Genomic DNA, 18,793 nt, shown 5'->3' with positions numbered 1-18,793 from the left:
CCCATGAAAATAATGTGCATATGTTTCAAAAATATTAAAATAACGTAGATGTAGTGAAAGAAATTAAATAAATGGTACTGATTCATCAAATCATTAACATCACACTTTGAACAGTTTATATACTATGTACTCTTTATGTACTCTTACTAAAAAATAATTATAATGGTAAGCCTATTATTGATAAAGAAATAATCTAAATAACAAAGCTGTTCAAACTGTGATATTGATGGTTTGATGAACCAGGAGAAATTAAGAGAGGGATAGAAATAAGTTCTTCTCATTGCTGAAGAAAATGAAAAATTTCCCTTAAAAAATATTTGTTGAATTATTAGACCTTATATACTATGTACTCTTTATGTACTGTTACTAAAAAATTAATTACAATAGTAAGCCTATTATTGATAAAGAAATAATTTAGATAACATGTAACAACTAAAATAACTAAACTATTAGAAGAGTATGCGCGTTTCTGTCTACATAGTCACAATTCTCCTAATCATCTGAACTCACCGATGAGGATGACGATGACCATGACGATGTCGTAGTTGGAGGTGGAGAATGATCACTTGGGAATTGAAAACCTTCATAGTGATCCAGGATCTCTTCCTCAAGAAAAATAGGGACGATATAATTAACAATCTCACTGTTGGAAATGGTGCAGAAATCTTCATCCCCATCTTGTGCCGAAACTATTCTAAAATATCCAATTTTCATTAGCATCATATCCAATTAGTGCTATGGCATGAGGACTATCAGGTCGAATGCTTTTGTCAAGTACATACCGCATTTTCACCCTTCGTCCATAGAAGTCCCTGTTTATCCAAATGATCGCAAACACTGCTCCACATTCCCGGATATATATAGTATGTACTTTTTATGTACTCTCACTAAAAAAAAGTTTATTATTAATAAAGAAATAATTTAGATAACATGTTGAATTATTATACCTTATATACTATGTACTCTTACAAAAAAAAATAATTACAATGGTAAACCTATTATTAATAAAGAAATAATCTAAATAACACGTACATACAACATTTCCACGCTTCGCGCTTAAAAGTCCCCGTTTATCCAAATAGTCGTAAACACTGCTCCACATTTTTTGGATGTATTCTTTGACTTCTTCAATTCCTTCATTAGTGATATGGGTAAGTCACGGACAGCTTGGATTTTAAACCGTTTGGAACACGGTCTCCTATGGGCTCATCGTCCATCTTGATACATACCTAGCCGCAAAGTGAACTATATAGGTTTTAGTTCCCATTTCTGATATTAAATCTTTAACGTTAAGTTCAAGGAGATCTCTGTCTTCATCATTTGAGGCTTCTCTCGCAGGATATCTTAAAGGCATGGGCAGTGCAAGTCTCTGTTTCAAAATAAATTAGAATAATAAGATTTTAATTAAAAAATTATGAAATAATTAATAAAAAATAAATAATTAAAGTTACCTTTTTTCCTTGATTCTCTACATTAGGAAGGATCTTTACTCCTCTAGCACCATCCGTTCTTTTCTTCCAATGAAATATCCTTCTCAATAAATGCTGTGGCATGAGGACCATCAGGTCGAATGCTTTTGTTACGTATTGTTATCTAGATTATTTCTTTATTAATAATAGGTTTACTATTGTAATTATTTTTTTAGTGAGAGTATATAAAGAGTACATAGTATATAAGGTGTAATAATTCAACAAATATTTTTTAAGGAAATTTTTCATTCTCTTCAACAATGTGAAGAACTTATTTCTCTCCCTCTTTTAATTCCTTCTACTTCATCAAACCATCATCATAGGTTGAACAACTTTGTTATCTAGATTATTTCTTTATGAGTAATAAACTTACTATTGTAATTATTTTTTAGTGAGAGTACATAAAGAGTACATAGTATATAAGAAGTTATTTAGGAGCTTATAGAGAATTTTAAAAAAAATGACTTCTCTCATAATATTACTACTTTTTTTTGTCACATTTTTATAAAATAAGCACTTTTAGAACTAAAAATCCAAACACAAAATAACTTATTTATAAGTTATTTTTAATATAATCATTTATTATTTAAATTATTTTTTTAAAAGAACATTATTTAAGCTCTTTATTCAAACTAGACCTACATCTATTAATTTTCTCGTTAGTTATAATTGATTATAATTGATTTAGGATTTATTGTGATATATGCATTAATTAAATTAATTAGTTGTATAATTTATTTTTTATAATTGATTTGATTTAATTTATTTATTACAATTAATTAGTTGATATAAATTATAATAAATTGTGTGATACTTAAATATTTAATTAAATTAATTAATTAATATAATTAATTTATTATAATAAATTAAATTTAATAAATAAATAATACTCTCAGATACGTTAACTATTCAACTCTATAATTAAGTATAAAAATTTAATTTTTATATAATAAAATAGATAAAATAGATAATTACTACCAATACACCACATTAGCATATCTGTTCATTAGTCATTACCTTCATCAAGTGAAGTACACTGTAACAAGCCTGCAGCAAATGTAAATTTTGTCCCCTAATAGAACACTTGTCATCCAATAAGACCATATATTACATTTCTACACATATAGACAATAATTTATACACTGAAGAATTCACTAAAAAATATAAGCCCCAACACCCTACCCACCCTCAACGCTAACTCATAGCAAGTTTTGGTGAATAGTTGGACTTCTCTTCGTCATCTTCTCATAGAACACAACTTCTTCATCAAGTTCTTGTTTTATTTGTTGATAGCAAATTCAATAGGATATGGTGTTAGGTGCGACAATTTTTAGAGGTTTTTAGAATGGATGATTTGAATTAATGAGGTTAGTGATGATTCTAATATGAATGTTGTTTCTGAGTCCTTTTTGATTGGGTTGGGCCTGTTTGGCCCGTACCATTTCCAAAAAAGTTAAAAAGAAATACTTTTTTAGAATTTATAATAGCTTCACTAAAAAAAAAAAATTTATAACAGATTTAAGGGTAATTTACTATAATAACCCAAGGCGGGAGAAAATTTACACTAATCAGCTAAAAGCAAAATTGGTTCATGAATCAATCAAGACACATTTTTATGTAGTTTGAATTAACCTAATTCGAATTTCAAACTCTATGTAATTCGAATCAGTCTGATTCAAATTACATACACAGGCACACACCCACTAATTCGAATCAATTTGATTCGAATTACACACACGCAATCCAAAGTAATTCAAATTGGGGTGATTAGAATTCCTCAATTTTTGGTGCTAGTAGTAATTCGTATTTCAGCTAAATTGATGTAGGAGTGGAAGGGTGAGTAGGTCGCTGGATGAATGAGAGAACTAGTGAATGAGTGAACGAGTGAGTAATCAAACTCAATGATAAAATATAGCACCGAACGTGACTATAATCAAACTCAATAAACATTTATAATCAAACTCAGTAGTGAAATATAGCACCAAACGTGACTATAATCAAATTCAATAAAAATTTATAATCAAACTCAGTAGTGAAAAATAGCAACGAACGTAATGACTATAATCAAACTCAATAAACATGTATAATCAAACTCAGTAGTCAAGCACTAAACCTGAGTTTGCACCGAACCTGACTATGATCAAACTCAATAAACATTTATAATCAAACTCAGTAGTCAAATATAGTACCGAACTTGACTATAATCAAACTCAACAAACATTTATAATCAAACTCAATAGTCATTTATAATCAAACTCAGCGTCAAGCACTGAACCTTAGTATAATCAAACTCAGTAGACATATATTAATCAAATTCATTAGTCAAATTTAGCACTAAACTTGAGTATAATCAAACTCAGTAAACATGATAATCAAACTATGGTTTATGGTTTAGGGTTTAGGGTTTAGGGTTTTAGGTTTATGGGTTTAGGGTTTAGGATTTAGGGGTTAGGGTTTAGGGTTTAGGGTTTATATTTTCAATAAAAACTATTATAATCAAACTTAGTAGTCAAATATAGCACTGAACTTGAATATAATTGGTATCCGAAATCGTGATCACTCAGATCTAGATTTGTAAAATTTGTTTGTTCATTCTTTCCCTGGCAATGGCGCCAAACACTGGTGCACAGAACCATGGTCCAAACATAACTTCACAACTTCGCACAACTAACCAGCAAGTGCACTGGGTCGTCCAAGTAATAAACCTTACGTGAGTAAGGGTCGATCCCACGGAGATTGTTGGTATGAAGCAAGCTATGGTCACCTTGTAAATCTCAGTCAGGCGGATATAAAATAGTTATGGAGTTTTCGAAGATAAATAATAAAATAAGGATAGGAACACTTATGTATATCATTGGTGAGATTTCAGATAAGCGCATAGAGATGCTTTCGTTCCTCTGAATCTCTGCTTTCCCGCTGTCTTCATCCAATCAGTCTTACTCATTTCCATGGCTGGCTTTTTGTAAGGACATCACCGTTGTCAATGGCTACTTTTAATCCTCTCGGGAAAATGGTCCAAATGCTCTGTCACAACACGGCTAATCGTCTGGAGGCATCACCCTTGTCGATGGCTGCGTCCTATTCCTCTCTGTGAAAATGGTCCGATGCGCTGTCACTGCATGGCTAATCATCTGGAGGTTCTCGATCATACTGGAATAGGATTTACTATCCTTTTGCGTCTGTCACTACGCCCAGCACTCGCGAGTTTGAAGCTCGTCACAGTCATTCAATCCCAGAGTCCTACTCGAAATACCACAGACAAGGTTTAGACTTTCCGGACTCTCATGAATGCCGCCATCAATCTAGCTTACACCACAAAGATTCTGATTAAGAGATCCAAGAGATAATCATTCAATCGAAGGTAGAACGGAAGTGGTTGTCAGGCACGCGTTCATAGGGAATGATGATGATTGTCACGTTCATCACATTCAGGTTGGAGTGCGAATGAATATCTTAGAAGCGGAATAAGATGAATTGAATAGAAAAACAGTAGTACTTTGCATTAATCTTTGAGGAACAGCAGAGCTCCACACCTTAATCTATGGAGTGTAGAAACTCTACCGTTAAAAATACATAAGTGAAAGGTCCAGGTATGGCCGAATGGCCAGCCCCCTAAAACGTGATCACAGGATCAGAATACAATCCAGGATGTCTAATACAATAGTGAAATGTCCTATTTATAATAAACTAGCTACTAGGGTTTACAGAAGTAAGTAATTGATGTATAAATCCACTTCCGGGGCCCACTTGGTGTGTGCTTGGGCTGAGCTTGAAGTCTACACGTGGAGAGGTCATTCTTGGAGTTGAACGCCAGCTTTTGTGCCATTTTGGGCGTTGAACTCCACTTTGCAACTTGTTTCTGGCGCTGGATGCCAGAATTGGGCAGAAAGCTGGCGTTGAACGCCAGTCTGTGTCGTCTAAACTTGGGCAAAGTATAGACTATTATATATTGCTGGAAAGCCCTGGATGTCTACTTTCCAACTCAATTGGAAGCGCGCCATTTTGAGTTCTGTAGCTCTAGAAATTCCATTTTGAGTGCAGGGAGGTCAGAATCCAACAGCATCAGCAGTCCTTCTTCAACCTCTGAATCTGATTTTTGCTCAGGTCCCTCAATTTCAGCCAGAAAATACCTAAAATTACAGAAAAACACACAAACTCATAGTAAAGTCCAAAAATGTGAATTTAACATAAAAACTAATGAAAACATCCCTAAAAGTAACTAGATTCTACTAAAAACATACTAAAAACAATGCCAAAAAGCGTATAAATTATCCGCTCATCACAACACCAAACTTAAATTGTTTCTTGTCCCCAAGCAACTGAAAATCAACTAGGATAAAAAGAAGAGAATATACTATAAATTCCAAACTATCAATGAAACATAGCTCCAATCAGATGAGCGGGACTTGCAGCTTTTTGCCTCTTGAATAGTTTTGGCATCTCACTTTATCCATTGAGGTTCAGAATGATTGGCATCTATAGGAACTCAGAGTTCAGATAGTGTTATTGACTCTCCTAGTTCAGTATGATGATTCTTGAACACAGCTATTTCATGAGTCTTGGCTGTGGCCCTAAGCACTTTGTTTTCCAGTATTACCACCGGATACATAAATGCCACAGACACATAATTGGGTGAACCTTTTCAGATTGTGACTCAGCTTTGCTAAAGTCCCCAATTAGAGGTGTCCAGGGTTCTTAAGCACACTCTTTTTTTTGCTTTGGACCTTGACTTTAACCGCTCAGTCTCAAGTTTTCACTTGACACCTACACGCCACAAGCACATGGTTAGGGACAGCTTGGTTTAGCCGCTTAGACCAGGATTTTATTCCTTTAAGCCCTCCTATCCACTGATGCTCAAAGCCTTGAGATCTTTTTTATTTGCCCTTGCCTTTTGGTTTTAAGGGTTATTGGCTTTTTGCTCTTGCCTCTTGGTTTTTAAGAGCTTTTGGCTTTTTCTGCTTGCTTTTTCTTTTTCTTTCTATTTTTTTCGCTACTTTTTTTTTATGCAAGCTTTGTTCTTTGCTGCTTTTTCTTGCTTCAAGAATCATTTTTATGATTTTTCAGATTATCACATAACACGTCTCCTTGTCATCATTCTTTCAAGAGCCAACATATTTAACATTCTTAAACAACAACTTCAAAAGACATATGCACTGTTCAAGCATTCATTCAGAAAACAAGAAGCATTGTCACCACATCAATATAATTAAACTAAGTTCAAGGATAAATTCGAAACTCATGTACTTCTTGTTCTTTTGAATTAAAACATTTTTCATTTAAGAGAGGTGATGGATTCATAGGACATTCATAACTTTAAGGCATAGTTACTAAATACTAATGATCATGTAATGAAGACACAAACATAGATAAGCACTTAACATAGAGAAAATGAAAAAAAAACAGAGAATGTAAGAACAAGGAATGAGTCCACCTTAGTGATGGTGGCGTTTCCTCCTTGAGGAACCAATGATGTCCTTGAGCTCTTCTATGTCTCTTCCTTGTCTTTGTTGCTCCTCCTCATTGCTTTTTGATCTTCTCTTATTTCTTGAAGGATGATGGAATGCTCTTGATGTTCCACCCTTAATTGTCCCATGTTGGAACTTAATTCTCCTAGGGAGGTGTTGATTTGCTCCCAGAAATTTTTGTGGAGGAAAGTGCATCCCTTGAGGCATCTAAGGGATCTCTTGATGGTGAGCTTCCTCATGTGTTTCTTGAGCTCCATGAGCGGGTTCTCTTGTTTGCTCCATCCTTTTCTTAGTGATGGGCTTTAGAGATGAATCTTTCCATCTCTCATGGCTCAGAGGTGAAAGCACTTGCCTTCCCTTTCCTCTTTGAGGTTTCTCTGGCCTTAGATGCCATTAATGGTTATGGAAAAACAAAAAGCTTATGCTTTTACCACACCAAACTTAGACTGTTGCTCGCCCTCGAGCAAAAGAAGAAAGAATAGAAGAAGAAGAAGAAGATATGGAGGAGATGGAGGGATGTGTGTATGGATGTGAGTGGTGAATGGAAAACAGAAGGGATGACCATAAATGGAGAGAGAGGGTGAGGTGGGTGGGGATCCTGTGGGATTCACAGATCCTGAGATGATTCTGTGGTGTCCACAGATCTTGAGGTGATCCTGTGGTGTCCACAGATCCGGAAGTGTAAAGGATTTACATCCCTGCACCCATTAGGCATGTAAAATGCCCTTGCACACAACTCTGGGCATTCAGCGCCAGGTTGGTGCCCATTTTGGGCGTTCAACGCCCATTTGTTGCCCATTTCTGGCGTTGAACGCCAGAACCATGCTTCTTTTGGGCGTTCAGCGCCAGCTCTTCTCCAGGGTGCAATTCTGGCGTTCAGCGCCCAGATGCTGCCCATTTTGGGCGTTCAGCGCCCAGATACTGCCCATTTTGGGCGTTCAGCGCTAGAACCATGCTCTGTTCTGGCGTTGAACGCCAGACAGGTGCTTCCTCCAGGGTGTGATTTTTCTTCCGCTGTTTTTGATTCTGTTTCTAAATTTTTCGTTTATTTTGTGACTCCACATGATCATGAACCTAAGAAAACATGAAAAACAAAAATAAAATTAGATAAATAAATATTGGGTTGCGTCCCAACAAGCACTTCTTTAATGTCAATAGCTTGACAGTGGGCTCTCATGGAGCTTCACGGATGTTCAGAGCTTTGTTGAGACTTCCCAACACCAAACTTAGAGTTTGGATATGGGAGTTCAACACCAAACTTAGAGTTTGGTTATGGCCTCCCAACACCAAACTTAGAGTTTGACTGTGGGGGCTCTGGTTGACTCTGTAGTGAGAGAAGCTTTTCATGCTTCCTCTCCATGGTTGCAGAGAGAGATCCTTGAGTTTTAAACACAAGGTTATCCTTATTTAGTTGAAGGATTAATTCTCCTCTGTCCACATCAATCACAGCTCTTGCTGTGGCTAGGAAGGGTCTTCCAAGGATGATGGATTCATCTTCATCCTTCCCAGTATCTAGGATTATGAAATCAGCAGGGATGTAAAGGCTTTCAACCTTTACTAACATGTCCTTTACTTGTCCATAAGCCTCTTTTCTTGAGTTGTCTGCCATCTCTAATGAGATTTTAGCAGCTTGCACCTCAAATATTCCAAGTTTCTCCATTACAGAGAGTGGCATGAGGTTTATCCCTGACCCAAGGTCACATAGAGCCTTCTCAAAGGTCATGGTGCCTATGGTACAGGGTATGAGGAACTTTCCAGGATCCTCTTTCTTCTGAGGCAATCTCAGTAAATCCAATGCATTTAATTCATTGGTGAACAGGGGATGTTCATCCCCCCAAGTCTCATTACCAAAAATTTGGCATTCAGCTTCATGATTGCACCAAGGAACTTGGCAACTTGCTCTTCAGTGACATCCTCATTCTCTTCAGAAGAGGAATACTCATCCGAGCTCATGAATGGCATAAGAAGGTTCAATGGAATCTCTGTGGTCTCTAGATGAGCCTCAGGGTCCTTTGGTTCCTCAAAGAAAAACTCCTTATTGATCACTGGACGTCCCAGGAGGTCTTCCTCCTTGGGATTCACGTCCTCTCCTTCCCTTACAGGTTCGGCCATGGTGATTAATTCAATGGCCTTGCACTCTCCTTTTGGATTCTCTTCTGTATTGCTTGGGAGAGTACTAGGAGGGATTTCAGTGATCCTTTTACTCAGCTGGCCCACTTGTGCCTCCAAATTTCTAATGGAGGACCTTGTTTCATTCATGAAACTTAGAGTGGCCTTAGATAGATCAGAGACTAAATTTGCTAAGCTAGATGGATTATGCTCAGAATTCTCTGTCTGTTGCTGAGTGGATGATGGAAAAGGTTTACTATTGTTAAACCTGTTTCTTCCACCATTATTAAAGCCTTGTTGAGGCTTTTGTTGATCCTTCCATGAGAAATTTGGATGATTTCTCCATGATGAGTTATAGGTGTTTCCATAAGGTTCACCTAAGTAATTTACCTCTGGTATTGCAGGGTTTTCAGGATCATAAGCTTCTTCTTCAGAAGATGCCTCTTGAGTACTGTTGGATGCAGCTTGCATTCCATTCAGACTCTGAAAAATCATATTGACCTGTTGGGTCAATAATTTGTTCTGAGCCAATATGGCATTCAGAGCATTAATCTCAAGAACTCCCTTCTTTTGAGGTGTCCCATTACTCATAGGATTCCTTTCAGAAGTGTACATAAACTGGTTGTTAGCAACCATGTCAATAAGTTCTTGAGATTCTGCAGGCGTTTTCTTTAGGTGTATGGATCCACCTGCAGAAGTATCCAATGACATCTTAGCTAATTCAGATAGACCATCATAGAATATATCCAGGATGGTCCATTCTGAAAGCATGTCAGAAGGACACTTTTTGGTCAGTCCTTTGTATCTCTCCCAAGCTTCATAGAGGGATTCACCTTCTTTCTGTTTGAAGGTTTGAACATCCACTCTAAGCTTACTAAGCTTTTGGGGAGGAAAGAACTTGGCTAAGAAAGCCGTGACCAGCTTATCCCATGAGTTCAGGCTATCGTTAGGTTGAGAATCCAACCAGATTCTAGCTCTGCCTCTTACAGCAAATGGGAAAAGCATGAGCCTGTAGACTTCAGGATCTACTCCATTAGTCTTAACAGTATCACATATCTGCAAGAATTTAGTTAAGAACTGAAAAGGATCTTCAGATGGAAGTCCATGAAACTTGCAGTTTTGCTGCATCAGAGAAACTAGCTGAGATTTCAGCTCAAAATTGTTTGCTCCGATGGTAGGGATGGAGATGCTTCTTCTATGTAAATTGGAATTTGGTGCAGTAAAGTCACCAAGCATTCTACTTGCATTATTGTTGTTGGGTTCGGCTGCCATCTCCTTTACTTGTTCGAAATTTTCAATAAGGTTGTCTCTGGATTGTTGTAATTTAGCTTCTCTTAGTTTCCCCTTCAGAATCCTTTCAGGTTCTGGATCAGCTCCAACAAGAATGCCTTTTTCCTTGTTCCTGCTCATAAGAAAGAGAAGAGAACAAGAAAATAAGAGGAATCCTCTATGTCACAGTAAAGAGGTTCCTTATTGTTAGTAGAATAAGACAAGGAATAGGGGTGAAGAAGAATGAAGAATCCAAACACAAAGGTAAGGATAGGAGCAGTGATTTGAGATGAGGAGAAGTGTTAGTAGATAAATAAATAAATAGAAGGAGATGAGAGAGAAGGATTTTCGAAAATTATTTTTGAAAAAGGGTTAGTGATTTTCGAAAATAGTTTTTGAAAAAGGTTAGTAATTTTCGAAAATTAAAATAAAAAATTAAAATAATTAGTTAATTAAAAAGAATTTTTTTTGAAAAAGAGGGAGATATTTTCGAAAATTAGAGAGAGAGGATTAGTTAGGTAGTTTTGAAAAAGATAAGAAACAAACAAAAATGTTAGTTAGTTAGTTGAAACAAATTTTGAAAATCAATTTTGAAAAGATAAGAAGATAAGAAGTTAGAAAAGATATTTTGAAATCAAATTTTTGAGAAAGATATTTTGGGAAGATATGATTGCAATTAGTTTTGAAAAAGATTTGATTTTTAAAATCATAATTAATGACTTGATTCACAAGAAATCACAAGATATGATTCTAGAACTCAAAGTTTGAATCTTTCTTAACAAGCAAGTAACAAACTTGAAATTTTTGAATCAAAACATTAATTGATGATGTTATTTTCGAAAATTAGGTGATAAAGATAAGAAAAATATTTTTGAAAAATATTTTTATAATTTTCGAAAATAACTAAGAAAAATGAAAAAAGATTTGATTTTTGAAAAAGATTTTTGAAAAAGATAGGATTTTTAAATTGAAAATTTGATTTGACTCATAAAAACAACTAGATTTTAAAAAGTTTTGAAAAAGTCAAATCTAATTTTCGAAATTTTAAGAGAGAAAAAGGGGAAGATATTTTTTTTTGATTTTTTGAATTTTTATGATGAGAGAGAAAAACATTAAAATGATGCAATGCATGAAATTTTTAGATCAAAACAATGAATGCATGCAAGAATGCTATGAATGTCAACATGAACACCAAGAACACTATGAAGAACATGATGAACATCAAGAACATATTTTTGAAAAATTTTTAATGCAAAGAAAACATGCAAGACACCAAACTTAAGAATTTTTCATGTATAGACACTATGAATGCAAAAATGCATATGAAAAATAAGAAAAGACACAAAACAAGAAAACATCAAGATCAAACAAGAAGACTTACCAAGAACAACTTGAAGATCATGAAGAACACTATGAATGCATGAATTTTTCGAAAAAATGCAAGATGAATATGCAATTGACACCAAACTTAAAAATTGACTCAAGACTCAAACAAGAAACACAAAATATTTTTGATTTTTATGATTTTATTATTTTTTTGGATTTTTGTATATTTTTTTCGAAAATATTTGGGAAAAAGGAAGTAATGAATTCATAGTCCTCAATCAAAATCCTGGGAATTAGACATGGCTTAATAGCCAGCCACGCTAAAACATGTTATATGAAACTCTAGAATTCATTCTTGAAAATTTAGAAAATTTTTTTTTCCGAAAACAAAAGAAAAATTTCTGAAAGATTTTTGAAAAGTTTTTGAAAATAAAACAAAAAGAAAATTACCTAATCTGAGCAACACGATGAACCGTCAGTTGTCCAAACTCAAACAATCCCCGGCAACGGCGCCAAAAACTTGGTATGCGAAATCGTGATCACTCAGATCTAGATTTGTAAAATTTGTTTGTTCATTCTTTCCCTGGCAATGGCGCCAAACACTGGTGCACAGAACCATGGTCCAAACATAACTTCACAACTTCGCACAACTAACCAGCAAGTGCACTGGGTCGTCCAAGTAATAAACCTTACGTGAGTAAGGGTCGATCCCACGGAGATTGTTGGTATGAAGCAAGCTATGGTCACCTTGTAAATCTCAGTCAGGCGGATATAAAATAGTTATGGAGTTTTCGAAGATAAATAATAAAATAAGGATAGGAACACTTGTGTATATCATTGGTGAGATTTCAGATAAGCGCATAGAGATGCTTTCGTTCCTCTGAATCTCTGCTTTCCCGCTGTCTTCATCCAATCAGTCTTACTCCTTTCCATGACTGGCTTTTTGTAAGGACATCACCGTTGTCAATGGCTACTTTTAATCCTCTCGAGAAAATGGTCCAAATGCTCTGTCACAGCACGGGTAATCGTCTGGAGGCATCACCCTTGTCGATGGCTGCGTCCTATTCCTCTCTGTGAAAATGGTTCGATGCGCTGTCACTGCATGGCTAATCATCTGGAGGTTCTCGATCATACTGGAATAGGATTTACTATCCTTTTGCGTCTGTCACTACGCCCAGCACTCGCGAGTTTGAAGCTCGTCACAGTCATTCAATCCCAGAGTCCTACTCGGAATACCACAGACAAGGTTTAGACTTTCCGGACTCTCATGAATGCCGCCATCAATCTAGCTTACACCACAAAGATTCTGATTAAGAGATCCAAGAGATAATCATTCAATCGAAGGTAGAACGGAAGTGGTTGTCAGGCACGCGTTCATAGGGAATGATGATGATTGTCACGTTCGTCACATTCAGGTTGGAGTGCGAATGAATATCTTAGAAGCGGAATAAGATGAATTGAATAGAAAAATAGTAGTACTTTGCATTAATCTTTGAGGAACAGCAGAGCTCCACACCTTAATCTATAGAGTGTAGAAACTCTACCGTTAAAAATACATAAGTGAAAGGTCCAGGCATGGCCGAATGGCCAGCCCCCTAAAACGTGATCACAGGATCAGAATACAATCCAGGATGTCTAATACAATAGTGAAATGTCCTATTTATAATAAACTAGCTACTAGGGTTTACAAAAGTAAGTAATTGATGCATAAATCCACTTCCGGGGCCCACTTGGTATGTGCTTGGGCTGAGCTTGAAGTCTACACATGGAGAGGTCATTCTTGGAGTTGAACGCCATCTTTTGTGCCATTTTGAGCGTTGAACTCCACTTTGCAACTTGTTTCTGGCGCTGGACGCCAGAATTGGGCAGAGAGCTGGCGTTGAACGCCAGTTTTCGTCATCTAAACTTGGGCAAAGTATAGACGATTATATATTTCTGGAAAGCCCTAGATGTCTACTTTCCAACGCAATTGGAAGCGCGCCATTTTGAGTGCAGGGAGGTCAGAATCCAACAGCATCAGCAGTCCTTCTTCAACCTCTGAATCTGATTTTTGCTCAGCTCCCTCAATTTCAGCCAGAAAATACCTAAAATCATAGAAAAACACACAAACTCATAGTAAAGTCCAGAAATGTGAATTTAACATAAAAACTAATGAAAACATCCCTAAAAGTAACTAGATTCTACTAAAAACATACTAAAAACAATGCCAAAAAGCGTATAAATTATCCGCTCATCACAACACCAAACTTAAATTGTTGCTTGTCCCCAAGCAACTGAAAATCAACTAGGATAAAAAGAAGAGAATATACTATAAATTTCAAACTATCAATGAAACATAGCTCCAATCACATGAGCGAGACTTGCAGCTTTTTGCCTCTTGAATAGTTTTGGCATCTCACTTTATCCATTGAGGTTCAGAATGATTGGCATCTATAGGAACTCAGAGTTCAGATAGTGTTATTGACTCTCCTAGTTCAGTATGATGATTCTTGAACACAGCTATTTCATGAGTCTTGGCCGTGGCCCTAAGCACTTTGTTTTCCAGTATTACCACCGGATACATAAATGCCACAGACACATAATTGGGTGAACCTTTTCAGATTGTGACTCAGCTTTGCTAAAGTCCCCAATTAGAGGTGTCCAGGGTTCTTAAGCATACTCTTTTTTTTTTTGCTTTGGACCTTGACTTTAACCGCTCAGTCTCAAGTTTTCACTTGACACCTACACGCTACAAGCACATGGTTAGGGACAGCTTGGTTTAGCCGCTTAGACCAGGATTTTATTCCTTTAGGCCCTCCTATCCACTGATGCTCAAAGCCTTGGGATCCTTTTTATTTGCCCTTGCCTTTTGGTTTTAAGGGTTATTGGCTTTTTGCTCTTGCCTCTTGGTTTTTAAGAGCTTTTGGCTTTTTCTGCTTGCTTTTTCTTTTTCTTTCTATTTTTTTCGCTACTTTTTTTTTTATGCAAGCTTTGTTCTTTGCTGCTTTTTCTTGCTTCAAGAATCATTTTTATGATTTTTCAGATTATCACATAACATGTCTCCTTGTCATCATTCTTTCAAGAGCCAACATATTTAACATTCTTAAACAACAACTTCAAAAGACATATGCACTGTTCAAGCATTCATTCAGAAAACAAGAAGCATTGTCACCACATCAATATAATTAAACTAAGTTCAAGGATAAATTTGAAACTCATGTACTTCTTGTTCTTTTGAATTAAAACATTTTTCATTTAAGAGAGGTGATGGATTCATAGGACATTCATAACTTTAAGGCATAGTTACTAAATACTAATGATCATGTAATGAAGACACAAACATAGATAAGCACTTAACATAGAGAAAACGAAAAAAAAAAGAGAATGTAAGAACAAGGAATGAGTCCACCTTAGTGATGGTGGCGTTTCCTCCTTGAGGAACCAATGATGTCCTTGAGCTCTTCTATGTCTCTTCCTTGTCTTTGTTGCTCCTCCTCATTGCTTTTTGATCTTCTCTTATTTCATGAAGGATGATGGAGTGCTCTTGATGTTCCACTCTTAATTGTCCCATGTTGGAACTTAATTCTCCTAGGGAGGTGTTGATTTGCTCCCAGAAATTTTTGTGGAGGAAAGTGCATCCCTTGAGGCATCTCAGGGATCTCTTGATGGTGAGCTTCCTCATGTGTTTCTTGAGCTCCGTGAGTGGGCTCTCTTGTTTGCTCCATCTTTTTCTTAGTGATGGGCTTTAGAGATGAATCTTTCCATCTCCCATGGCTCAGAGGTGAAAGCACTTGCCTTCTCTTTCCTCTTTGAGGTTTCTCTGGCCTTAGGTGCCATTAATGGTTATGGAAAAACAAAAAGCTTATGCTTTTACCACACCAAACTTAGACTGTTGCTCGCCCTCGAGCAAAAGAAGAAAGAATAGAAGAAGAAGAAGAAGATATGGAGGAGATGGAGGGATGTGTGTATGGATGTGAGTGGTGAATGGAAAACAAAAGGGATGACCATGAATGGAGAGAGAGGGTGAGGTGGGTGGGGATCCTGTGGGAGTCACAGATCCTGAGATGATCCTGTGGTGTCCACAGATCTTGAGGTGATCCTGTGGTGTCCACAGATCCGGAGGTGTCAAGGATTTACATCCCTGCACCCATTAGGCATGTAAAATGCCCTTGCACACAACTCTGGGCGTTCAGCGCCAGGTTGGTGCCCATTTTAGGCGTTCAACGCCCATTTGTTGCCCATTTCTGGCGTTGAACGCCAGAACCATGCTTGTTCTGGGCGTTCAGTGCCAACTCTTCTCCAGGGTGCAATTCTGGCGTTCAGCGCCCAGATGTTGCCCATTTTGGGCGTTCAGCGCCCAGATACTGCCCATTTTGGGCGTTCAGCGCCAGAACCATGCTCTGTTCTGGCGTTGAATGCCAGACAGGTGCTTCCTCCAGGGTGTGATTTTTCTTCCGCTGTTTTTTATTCTGTTTCTAAATTTTTCGTTTATTTTGTGACTCCACATGATCATGAACCTAAGAAAACATGAAAAACAAAAATAAAATTAGATAAATAAACTTTGGGTTGCCTCCCAACAAGCGCTTCTTTAATGTCAATAGCTTGACAGTGGGCTCTCATGGAGCCTCACAGATGTTCAGAGCTTTGTTGAGACTTCCCAACACCAAACTTAGAGTTTGGATATGGGAGTTCAACACCAAACTTAGAGTTTGGTTGTGGCCTCCCAACACCAAACTTAGAGTTTGACTGTGGGGGCTCTGGTTGACTCTGTAGTGAGAGAAGCTTTTCATGCTTCCTCTCCATGGTTGCAGAGAGAGATCCTTGAGTTTTAAACACAAGGTTATCCTCATTTAGTTGAAGGATTAATTCTCCTCTGTCCACATCAATCACAGCTCTTGCTGTGCTAGGAAGGGTCTTCCAAGGATGATGGATTCATCTTCATCCTTCCCAGTATCTAGGATTATGAAATCAGCAGGGATGTAAAGGCTTTCAACCTTTACTAACATGTCCTTTACTTGTCCATAAGCCTCTTTTCTTGAGTTGTCTGCCATCTCTAATGAGATTTTAGCAGCTTGCACCTCAAATATTCCAAGTTTCTCCATTACAGAGAGTGGCATGAGGTTTATCCCTGACCCGAAGTCACATAGAGCCTTCTCAAAGGTCATGGTGCCTATGGTACAGGGTATGAGGAACTTTCCAGGATCCTCTTTCTTCTGAGGCAATCTCAGTAAATCCAATGCATTTAATTCATTGGTGAACAGGGGAGGTTCATCTCCCCAAGTCTCATTACCAAATAATTTGGCATTCAGCTTCATGATTGCACCAAGGAACTTGGCAACTTGCTCTTCAGTGACATCCTCATTCTCTTCAGAAGAGGAATACTCATCCGAGCTCATGAATGACATAAGGAGGTTCAATGGAATCTCTGTGGTCTCTAGATGAGCCTCAGGGTCCTTTGGTTCCTCAAAGGAAAACTCCTTATTGATCACTGGACGTCCCAGGAGGTCTTCCTCCTTGGGATTCACGTCCTCTCCTTCCCTTACAGGTTCGGCCATGGTGATTAATTCAATGGCCTTGCACTCTCCTTTTGGATTCTCTTCTGTATTGCTTGGGAGAGTACTAGGAGGGATTTCAGTGATCCTTTTACTCAGCTGGCCCACTTGTGCCTCCAAATTTCTAATGGAGGACCTTGTTTCATTCATGAAACTTAGAGTGGCCTTAGATAGATCAGAGACTAAATTTGCTAAGCTAGATGGATTATGCTCAGAATTCTCTGTTTGTTGCTGAGTGGATGATGGAAAAGGTTTACTATTGTTAAACCTGTTTCTTCCACCATTATTAAAGCCTTGTTGAGGCTTTTGTTGATCCTTCCATGAGAAATTTGGATGATTTCTCCATGATGAGTTATAGGTGTTTCCATAAGGTTCACCTAAGTAATTTACCTCTGCTATTGCAGGGTTTTCAGGATCATAAGCTTCTTCTTCAGAAGATGCCTCTTGAGTACTGTTGGATGCAGCTTGCATTCCATTCAGACTCTGAGAAATCATATTGACTTGTTGGGTCAATAATTTGTTCTGAGCCAATATGGCATTCAGAGCATTAATCTCAAGAACTCCCTTCTTTTGAGGTGTCCCATTACTCACAGGATTCCTTTCAGAAGTGTACATAAACTGGTTGTTAGCAACCATGTCAATAAGTTCTTGAGCTTCTGCAGGTGTTTTCTTTAGGTGTATGGATCCACCTGCAAAAGTATCCAATGACATCTTAGCTAATTCAGATAGACCATCATAGAATATATCCAGGATGGTCCATTCTGAAAGCATGTCAGAAGGACACTTTTTGGTCAGTCCTTTGTATCTCTCCCAAGCTTCATAGAGGGATTCACCTTCTTTCTGTTTGAAGGTTTGAACATCCACTCTAAGCTTACTAAGCTTTTGGGGAGGAAAGAACTTGGCTAAGAAAGCCGTGACCAGCTTATCCCATAAGTTCAGGCTATCGTTAGGTTGAGAATCCAACCAGATTCTAGCTCTGTCTCTTACAGCAAATGAGAAAAGCATGAGCCTGTAGACTTCAGGATCTACTCCATTAGTCTTAACAGTATCACATATCTGCAAGAATTTAGTTAAGAACTGAAAAGGAACTTCAGATGGAAGTCCATGAAACTTGCAGTTTTGCTGCATCAGAGAAACTAGCTGAGATTTCAGCTAAAAAATGTTTGCTCCGATGGTAGGGATGGAGATGCTTCTTCTATGTAAATTGGAATTTGGTGCAGTAAAGTCACCAAGCATTCTCCTTGCATTATTGTTGTTGGGTTCGGCTGCCATCTCCTTTACTTGTTTGAAATTTTCAATAAGGTTGTCTCTGGATTATTGTAATTTAGCTTCGCTTAGTTTTCTCTTCAGAATCCTTTCAGGTTCTGGATCAGCTCCAACAAGAATGCCTTTTTCCTTGTTCCTGCTCATAAGAAAGAGAAGAGAACAAGAAAAGAAGAGGAATCCTCTATGTCACAGTAAAGAGGTTCCTTATTGTTAGTAGAAGAAGACAAGGAATATGGGTGAAGAAGAATGAAGAATCCAAACACAAAGGTAAGGATAGGAGCAGTGATTTGAGATGAGGAGAAGTGTTAGTAGATAAATAAATAAATAGAAGGAGATGAGAGAGAAGGATTTTCGAAAA

At 37.3% G+C, this 18,793-nt stretch overlaps 2 non-coding genes across 2 annotated transcripts; both read left to right on the top strand.

The window, feature by feature from the left end:
• Positions 1–9,808: 9,808 nt before the first annotated feature.
• Positions 9,809–9,916, top strand: LOC112768253 (small nucleolar RNA R71). Its single transcript, XR_003185689.1, has one exon. It is a non-coding gene; the product is annotated as a small nucleolar RNA R71 (small nucleolar RNA).
• An 8,018-nt stretch (positions 9,917–17,934) lies between these two features.
• LOC112768241 (small nucleolar RNA R71) lies at positions 17,935–18,042 on the top strand. Its single transcript, XR_003185677.1, has one exon. It is a non-coding gene; the product is annotated as a small nucleolar RNA R71 (small nucleolar RNA).
• The last annotated feature ends 751 nt before the right edge of the window (positions 18,043–18,793 follow it).

Source organism: Arachis hypogaea, chromosome 17, assembly GCF_003086295.3.
Source record: "Arachis hypogaea cultivar Tifrunner chromosome 17, arahy.Tifrunner.gnm2.J5K5, whole genome shotgun sequence".
Taxonomy (NCBI): domain Eukaryota; kingdom Viridiplantae; phylum Streptophyta; class Magnoliopsida; order Fabales; family Fabaceae; genus Arachis; species Arachis hypogaea.
Note: the sequence above shows the minus strand (reverse complement) of the source record. Positions and strands in the feature narration are given on the sequence as shown.